Source organism: Nelumbo nucifera, chromosome 2 (genome assembly GCF_055504915.1).
Source record: "Nelumbo nucifera cultivar China Antique chromosome 2, China Antique-T2T, whole genome shotgun sequence".
NCBI classification, from domain to species: domain Eukaryota; kingdom Viridiplantae; phylum Streptophyta; class Magnoliopsida; order Proteales; family Nelumbonaceae; genus Nelumbo; species Nelumbo nucifera.
This window is the reverse complement of record NC_142650.1, coordinates 67,999,408-68,007,742: the sequence shown is the minus strand read 5'-3', so window position 1 is coordinate 68,007,742 and position 8,335 is coordinate 67,999,408. Positions and strand designations below refer to the sequence as shown.

The 8,335-nt window shown below is 46.4% G+C and overlaps 1 non-coding gene across 1 annotated transcript; it reads left to right on the top strand.

Annotated features, from left to right (window-relative positions):
* Positions 1 to 7,146: 7,146 nt before the first annotated feature.
* Positions 7,147 to 7,218, top strand: TRNAW-CCA (transfer RNA tryptophan (anticodon CCA)). The gene has a single exon. It is a non-coding gene; the product is annotated as a tRNA-Trp (tRNA).
* The last annotated feature ends 1,117 nt before the right edge of the window (positions 7,219 to 8,335 follow it).

The following is an 8,335-nucleotide window of genomic DNA, read 5'->3' as shown; positions in this document are numbered from 1 at the left end:
TGGTGATGGATGTTGACATGCCTCTGACATTTGCCGCATTTCTTGACGAGCTCGAATGCATCCGCCTTCATCGTGGGCTAGTAGTATCCTTGCCGTAGCACTTTCTGGGCGAGAGCCCTACCCCCCAAGTGTCCGCCACATAGGCCTTCATGGGTGTCGTGGAGGACGAGCTCAGCTTTTGAAGGTCGCAAACAGCGCAAGTAGGGGAGCGTGTAGGATCTTCGGTACAATCGTCTGTCTATCATGACGTATTTGGCTGCCTGTCGTTCTACCCTTCTGGCTACGTTGTGATCTGTAGGTCGGGTTCTGTGAAGTAGGTAGCTCACGAGTGGGTCAATCCAGCTCAGCTCTGTTTGTGCAACGGGAGCGATCTCTTCTGCCCCCACGAGAATGCTGGGCCGAGGCAGGTTCTCTATGTGCATGGTCCTCATGGTGTTGCTGCTCGTGTTGGCTAACCAGGACAGGGCATCGGCCTCAGCGTTCTCGGATCTTGGAATCTACTTGATGATGTATGACTGGAAGCTTTGTAAAGCTTCTCTGACCTTGGCTAAATAAGCATCCATGGTGGGGTCGTGAGCTTTGTAATCGCCGGTGACCTGGTTGACCACGAGCTGGGAATCACTGCAGATGATGATGTGCTTCGCTTGTACCTCCCTCGCCAATGTGAGCCCGACTAGTAGTGCTTCATACTCTGCTTCGTTATTAGATGCCGCGAACTCGAACCGAAGTGCATACTCCAGTTTCACCCCTCTTGGTCTGTGCAGAACAGCGCCGGCTCCGCTTCCTTGTTGACTGGATGAGCCGTATACATGGAGGATCCAGGGCTCCTCGTCCCAAGTTGGCCTTGCTTTAACTGGGACCAGTGCCGTACTGGTTGAAGCCACCTCTTTGTGTTCGAGCTCCGTCAGTTCAGGGGCTGCGGTGGTGAAGGTACATTCTCCTACAAAGTCGGCTAAGGCTTGGGCCTTAATCGCCGTCCGAGGCTTGTACTAGAGGTCGTATTCACTAAGTTCGATGGCCCACTTCGCCAGTCAGCCAGATACCTCGGGCTTGAGTAAGACTTGCCTCAGAGGTTTGTTTGTGAGGACTACGATAGTGTGGGCTTGGAAATATGGGCGAAGCTTCCGAACTGTCGTGACTAGTGCGTACGCCAACTTCTCAATCTCTGGGTACCTAGTTTCTGCATCTTGGAAAACTTTACTCACATAATAGATAGGTCATTGGACCCGATCTACTTCTTTTATCAGTACCGACCACCTCATCACTCGCAGAGAGGTACAACTTTAAAACATTGACCTCCTCGGGTCGGGTCAGAACCGGGATACTAACTAGGTACTTCTTTAGCTCGTCGAAGGCAAGCTGTCACTCTTTAGTCCATTCGAAGTCTTTAATTTTCTTGATTGCCTTAAAAAAGGGCAGGCAGCGATCTGCCGACTTGGACATGAAGCGGTTTAAGGCAACCATGTGGCCATTCAGCCTTTGAACCTATTTCAACTTGCGAGGTGGCTTCATTTCTAAGATAGCCTTGATTTTTTCGGGGTTTGCTTTGATGCCCCGCCGGTTAACCATGTAACCCAGGAATTTGCCCGAGGTGACACCAAAGACATACTTACTAGGGTTCAACTTCGTACTATATTTGCGTAGGATTTAAAAAATACATTGCAAGTCACTTATTAAATAGTCTGAGAATTGGGTTTTAACGACCATGTCGTCTACATAGTATTCAACCTTATCGCCAATCAACGGCTCAAAAAGTTTGTTGACAAGTCTTTCAAAGGTTGCCCCGGCATTTTTTAGCCCGAAGGGCATAACTTTGTAACAGTACAGTCCTAGCTCGGTTATGAATGTTGTTTTTTCCTCGTCGGCGGGGTCCATCTTGATCTGGTTATAGCCCGAGTATGCGTCTAGAAAACTCAGCAACTTGTGCCCGGAGGTTGCGTCCACTATACAATTGATCTTAGGGAGAGGGAAACAATCCTTCGGGCAAGCTCGATTCAGGTCGGTGTAATCGACACACATGCGCCATTTACCGTTTGCCTTTTTTACTAGAACGGGGTTAGCCACCCAGCTCGGGTAGTGGACCTCCTTGATGAAATCGGCTGCAAGGAGTTTCCCGACCTCCTCATTGACTATCCTCCAGCGCTCCGGGGCTAGGTTGCGTTTTTTCTGTCTAACTGCCCTGACTAAAGGATCAGTGTTCAACCTGTGAGTTATAACCTTAGCATCTATACTGGGCATTTCTGCCGCAGACCATGCAAACACATCTAAATTTTTAAGTAAAAAATTTACTAGTTGAGAGCGGAGAGGCTCTTCGATTATGGCTCCAATCTGGAGAGTCCTGGCAGGATCTTCCACCGAGGTCGGGATGTGGATCGTTCCTTCGGTTGGCATAGCTCGCTCCTCGAAATACTCCACAGGTCGCTCTAATTTGAGGTCGTTTGCCAGCTTGGCTTTCCCTTTGAGAGCGGCAACGTAACACTTCCGGGACTCGAGCTGGTCGCCCCGAGCTACTCCCACCCCGAAGTCCATGGGGAACTTCATGGCCAGGTAGTAAGTAGATACCACCGCGTGAAGCGCATGAGTGACGGGCCGTCCCACAATGGCATTGTATGGGGAAGGCGTCACGACTAGTAGGAAGGTATGCTCAAACCTCGCAATGTTGGGCCATGTACCGACCTCCACGGGTAAAGAAATTCACCCGAGGGGCCTGACTTCTTCTCCGCTGAAGCCCACTAGAGGAGTACTTGCAGGCTGGAGGTCACTTTCCCGAAGCTGTAGTTTGTTGAAGGTGCCTTTGAACAGAATATTGGCCGAACTCCCCGAATCTACCAGGATGCGCCTGACTTCGAAGTCGTTGATCTTCATTCTTGTGACCAGCGCATCGTCGTGGGGGTACTGAATCCCGCGCGCGTTGTCCTCGGTGAAGAATATAGTGTCCTAAGGTCGCAGCCTCTTTGGAGGGTTCTGCTCTTCGCGTTCTAGTTCGCGGACTGAAGTTTTTCTTGCTGTTGTGGAACAACCCACAACAACTGACCCGCCGGTGATCGTATTGATTATCCCGCAAATTGGTCTTTCTTCAGGCAGTTGCCTCTGTTCACTCGGCCTGTTGCTAGACTCGAGGGCATCTTTCTTTTGCTCCCCTCGCTGATCTATCTGGCCTTTATTATTTCTTTGCACAAAGTTTCTCAGGTACCCGCGACGGATGAGCTCTTCAATCTCGTCACGGAGGTTTTTACAGTTTTCGGTGCTATGACCGTGGTCTCTATGAAAATGACAATATACATTTTTATTTCTAAGGGTCAGATCGCTTCTCAACCGAGGTGGCCACTTCACAAAGGAAGTGTCCTTGATTGCCATGAGAATTTCTCCTAGCTTCGCATTGAGGGGTGTGAAGCTCATTCTTTCAACCAGGGGAGCTCGGGGATGAAAATCTGACCTGTTTCCTCCCTTGGTGGGGGACTTGCTTTTCTTTCTCTTGCCGCCACCGTTGTTCGAGTTGTGGTCCTCCCTCTTTCTCTTTTCTGTTGGGGCTTCAATCCGTTGGTTCATCTCTTCCTCGGTCCCGATGAACTGATTGGCGAGCTTAAGAAACTCTGTGATGTCTTTGGGTTTGTTCACCACCACATGCCCCTTGAATTCTCTTTGAATGATTCCCTTTTTTGCTGTCGCGAGTCTCACGCCCAGGTCTATGTCTGGGATTAGTAGGCAAGTGTCGTTGAAGCGTTTGATATAGCTTTGGATCGACTCTCCTTCCCTCCGGACTATACTGAGAAGGTTTTATTGTGACTTCGGGCACTTCTTACTAGTGATGAAGTGCGAGGTGAACAACTGTGCGAGCTGCGCCCAACTTTTAACTATCCCGGGTGCAATGTTTCTATACCAAGTGCGGACTACCCCTTTGAAGGTTGTGGAGAAGGCAACGCACATGCAGGCTTCATCAGCCCCAGCAAGATGCATTTGGGATTGAAAAAGAGTCTACGTGGTCATTTGGGTCGAAAGACCCGTCATACTTGTCCAGGGGGGGACCTTGAAGTTTGTTGGCATCGGGGAGGCCAGGAGGTTGGGGGATAGTGGAGAAGATACAGAGAGGAGGGGAGCGGTTTTTGTGACTCCCGAGCTTACCTCCATTTTATCTTTAGGCTGCTCAGGTCAGCTAGATCGTGCGAGCTGGCCGGGATTTACCGCTCGGGGTGCTCCAGCATGCCTCCTTTGCCGCTGCTCGACTGGTTCCGCAGCGGTGCTGCTGACCTCCGCACTGTCAGATGGTGCTTTGGTCAGAAATGATTCAGACTGCCGGCTACTACGGACTAAAATGTCTTGCCTGGAGTCCTCAGCTAAGACCTTGAACTGGTTTCCTACGAGAGTGCCTTCAGGTCGTGAAGGTCGAGGTGGACTGATTCTAGTGGGCTGAGTATCTCTTGACCTGCTTACTTGTTGAGAAATGGGAGGGACTTGTCTTTCTCTCCTACCGCGAGATGAGACCTGAGAGATCTCTCCCCGACCAGGATGGCTGCTTTGGCGGCGATGCTTGCTCGGGGTGATTGGACACTGAGGTGGAGTAGGTTGTTGGTTCTGCTGTAGCGGTGGGAACTGTTGCTGGTACATGTGGTGCAGAACTTGTTGTTGGTATTGTTGGAACTGCTGGACCTGCTACATTTGGGCTTGAATAGCCCGTACGTAGTATACCAGGTCGCTTAGTTGGTTTTGTCCTAGTCCAGGGGGAACTATGGATGGTTCAACGGAGGTTGCACCCATTATAGGGGGAAGTGGGGCATTCACAGGCTCAATTGGTTGAGGTACAGCAGGTGCTAGGATCCCACCCGCGGGGAGCAGTATGGTGAACTGGCCTATACAAACAGTTGGGAACTGAGGTTGCACCCCGGAGACGTTTACTTCTCTGTGTTGTCCGGCGTTGCTAGAAGAAGCCATGGGTTTGGTTTTGAGTTTTTAGGTTTTTGAAATAGAGATAAAAAGGCTTTTTGTAACAATTTCCCACAGATGGCGCCAATTGATGTAGCATAATCCGGCTGCTCCCTATTGGATATGACCTGGCTACCAGCAACGATGAGAACTAGGTTCTTAAAAGAAATGAGTCAGAGATCCCGGGGTGGCTCACCCGGCGAGGATACTTCGATGGCTAAGTTAGAACACAGTGGTAGTAGAGTTTGAAGATGATGACGGTGAGAGAGCTAGAAAGTGAAGATTACACACACAACAATAATAATAGAACATACCTTCGCCCCTGGGGGGGGGGGGAGTCTTTATATATTGTGGCCCAGGTGGGTTGGTGAAACGGTCACTGGATCCCTACTGTGATGGGACTTGTTGCGTGTTAGGTGGATGAAACGCCGCCAAACGGTAATACTGTCCTTTCCCACCAGAATGGTGAGTTGGTGAACTAATGCTACCGTTATAAAGTACGGTCCTGTGGGATACAGAGTACGGAGGTGTGTTCCTCGAGGTTGCCATGCGAAGGTCTGAATGGTAGGCGAGCTGCCTGTAGGATACCGGGTTGTTCGATAGCGAGCTAATTGGTAACGAGCTTATCGAGCTCGTGCTCCTCAGGTCCGCCCTGACATGGATGCCAAAGTGCCCTTGGACCGAGGTGATTTATTTGTTCGGGCTTGATTTGTAACGAACTTGGTTCTATTATCCTGGTCACGATCCGGTACCAGGGTAATCTTAGCCCGAAGTGACTTTAGTTCGAGGTACTTTGCGTACCCCAGCTCACTTTATAGTGAGATGATTTATGCTGAGTTGTCATCCATGTTGAGTCATGTCCACGTGCCAATCTGATTACGTCGAGTTGTCGCTTATGCTGAATCACATCCACGTGTTTCACTGTCATGAGGTTGGGCCAAATTCTCCTTTATGTCATGGAATTGTGAATCGAATTTTACCTTTAATTTACCCTCTTTTTGTTCGGCAATTATTGGCGTAAAACAAGGGTATTAATTTGTGATTGTTTGGATATTTTATAAGGATACAAATTAATATCTCTTTTATTTTACAAAAAATTACCGTTTCCTTCAAAAATACTAGTCTGTCGGAACACTTGTCGTACATTCAAAAGTGCTAGTGACGTCTCTCAAAAATCCAGAAAAGGAGGCGGGGAGCTTGGTTTTGTTACGCTAAAAGGATGCTGACAGAAGTAGTGGAGATGGGTTTTGTTATCGTGGAGAGGAAGGAGAAAGAGAGGCAGGGAGCGGTCGAGACTCCAAATCCAGAAAACCGAAACCCTTCTCCTCCACTCAAAATGAGAGAGAGAGAGAGCGCACGTGCACGACGGTCGAAGCCCCGAGCCCGAGAAACGAAGAATCCTTGTTAGGTTACGCGTAGTCTTCTTCTAGCTATAAGCTGCTGTGGGAAACAAAAGCGGGACTGAGGGAGCGAACTGCGAACTGCGAACTGCGAACAGCGAAGCTGTTTTTCACCTATTTCCCTCGTTGGTCGACTGGTGGTGGTGGACGCGAACAGCGAAGAATCGTCGCCACCGGAGGTCGACTGCGAACAGCAAACTGCAAACAACGAAGTGAGAAAAAAAGCCCCAAGTACGACGGTCGACAGCATCGTGCTAGTGGTGGATGAGGTAAACTCCTCGCCTATTTCCCTCGATGAAGGAAGGGCGTACAGTTTTACTTCCAAAAAACTGAAGTTGTTTTTCACTGCAAGATCGATGTAAATCCTGACATATTTGCAATTTTACATCGATCTTAAGGGTCTTTTTACGATGCCTCCAAACGCATGCAATTGTGAACCGAGATGCAATAATGCATTGAACCGGTATTTACACTCCTTCCAAACGCAGCATTGCTGTTTAGCCATGTAAACATTTTTCAATGCCACATCAACGTATTTTTGTTAGCACTAGTAGAAAAAACAGGAAAATACCAAAAGGGTGTTACCTTTCTTGATTTTTAAGGCATGGTCCAACAAAACATTTTTCAGAAAAAAATGATTTATCAAACAATAGGTATTTTCTTAGAAAATGAATTTCTGATGTGGCACCGTTTTCTGGGAATACGACGGGACAAGTTCCCCACGAGGATCCATTGTAAACTAATTAAAAATCTCTGGTTAGACATATTCTTGGCCTATAGCTCCGCTTTTAACGGGTATAATATATTGACCTCATTGTCAAGTCAGGGATCCGTGGCGCAATGGTAGCGCGTCTGACTCCAGATCAGAAGGTTGCGTGTTCGATTCACGTCGGGTTCAATCCTGGGTTTGTGTTTTTTTTCCTTTCGTTTTGGTCAAGGTTTTTAAAATCAAATCGGACACTGAACTGGTCAGGGGTCCGATTCCTGGGTCAAACGGTCCGACCGTCCGAATCAAACGAACAGTTCGTTGTAAAAAAAAAAAATAAAAAACAGTCAAAATCGTTGAACGGTTTGAACGATTCAACTGTCCCGGTTAGCTGTCTGTTAATCAAATCAATGTTAATTTTTTGGAAAAATTTTGGTTTTGGAGAAAAATGGAACTAGTCACCTGTCTGGTCCAATTTTGAAAACCATGGTTTTATTGAGGTTTCACCTCACCCATAAACTCTAAGGCGGTGTCTAGGATCGATGTTGTTTCTTATAGACGTTGCTGCACAAGTAGGGTGTGAACGGTATTCAAAAATTTGATTTCAAATTCGAGATTTGACATAATCAAATCGGATTCGGATAATTCGAATATCTAATTGGTCAAATTCGGATATGACCTGATTTGATTCGATAAATATCCGAATTCAACCGATTATTTAATTTTTATATATAATATAAAATATTTAAACGTCTAATATAATTTATATATATTATATAATAATTAAATTATATGAATAATTTATATATTTATAAACTTTATAAAAATAAAATATTTATTTTATATTTATTAATTACCTAAAATAAGTCATTAATCGAATTCGAATTTAATCAAATATTTAATTGGATTTGAATTTGGATAATAATTTTCAAAATCCGTCGAATATCAAATCGAATTCAGATATTGCTTGATCCTATTCGAATTCAATCCGTTTACACCCCTATGCACAAGCACGTTGTTTTTTAAGGTTTTCTATTTGATGTTTAGCCACATAGGTGTTTTTCAATGCCACATCAGCATACTTTTTCTAGGAATGGTAGAAAAAACAGGAAAATACCAAAAATGGTGTTTTCTCATATCATACCTTTCCTGATTTTTAGGCATGATCTAAGAAAACATTTTTTTTAGAAAAAAAATAGTTTATCAAACAGCAAGTGTTTGACCTCGACTCTGGTCGGGGATTCCTATTAATCTCCATCCCTGACCTGATGGGGTCAGAGAAGTTGGGGGGATTCCTATTAATCTCCAT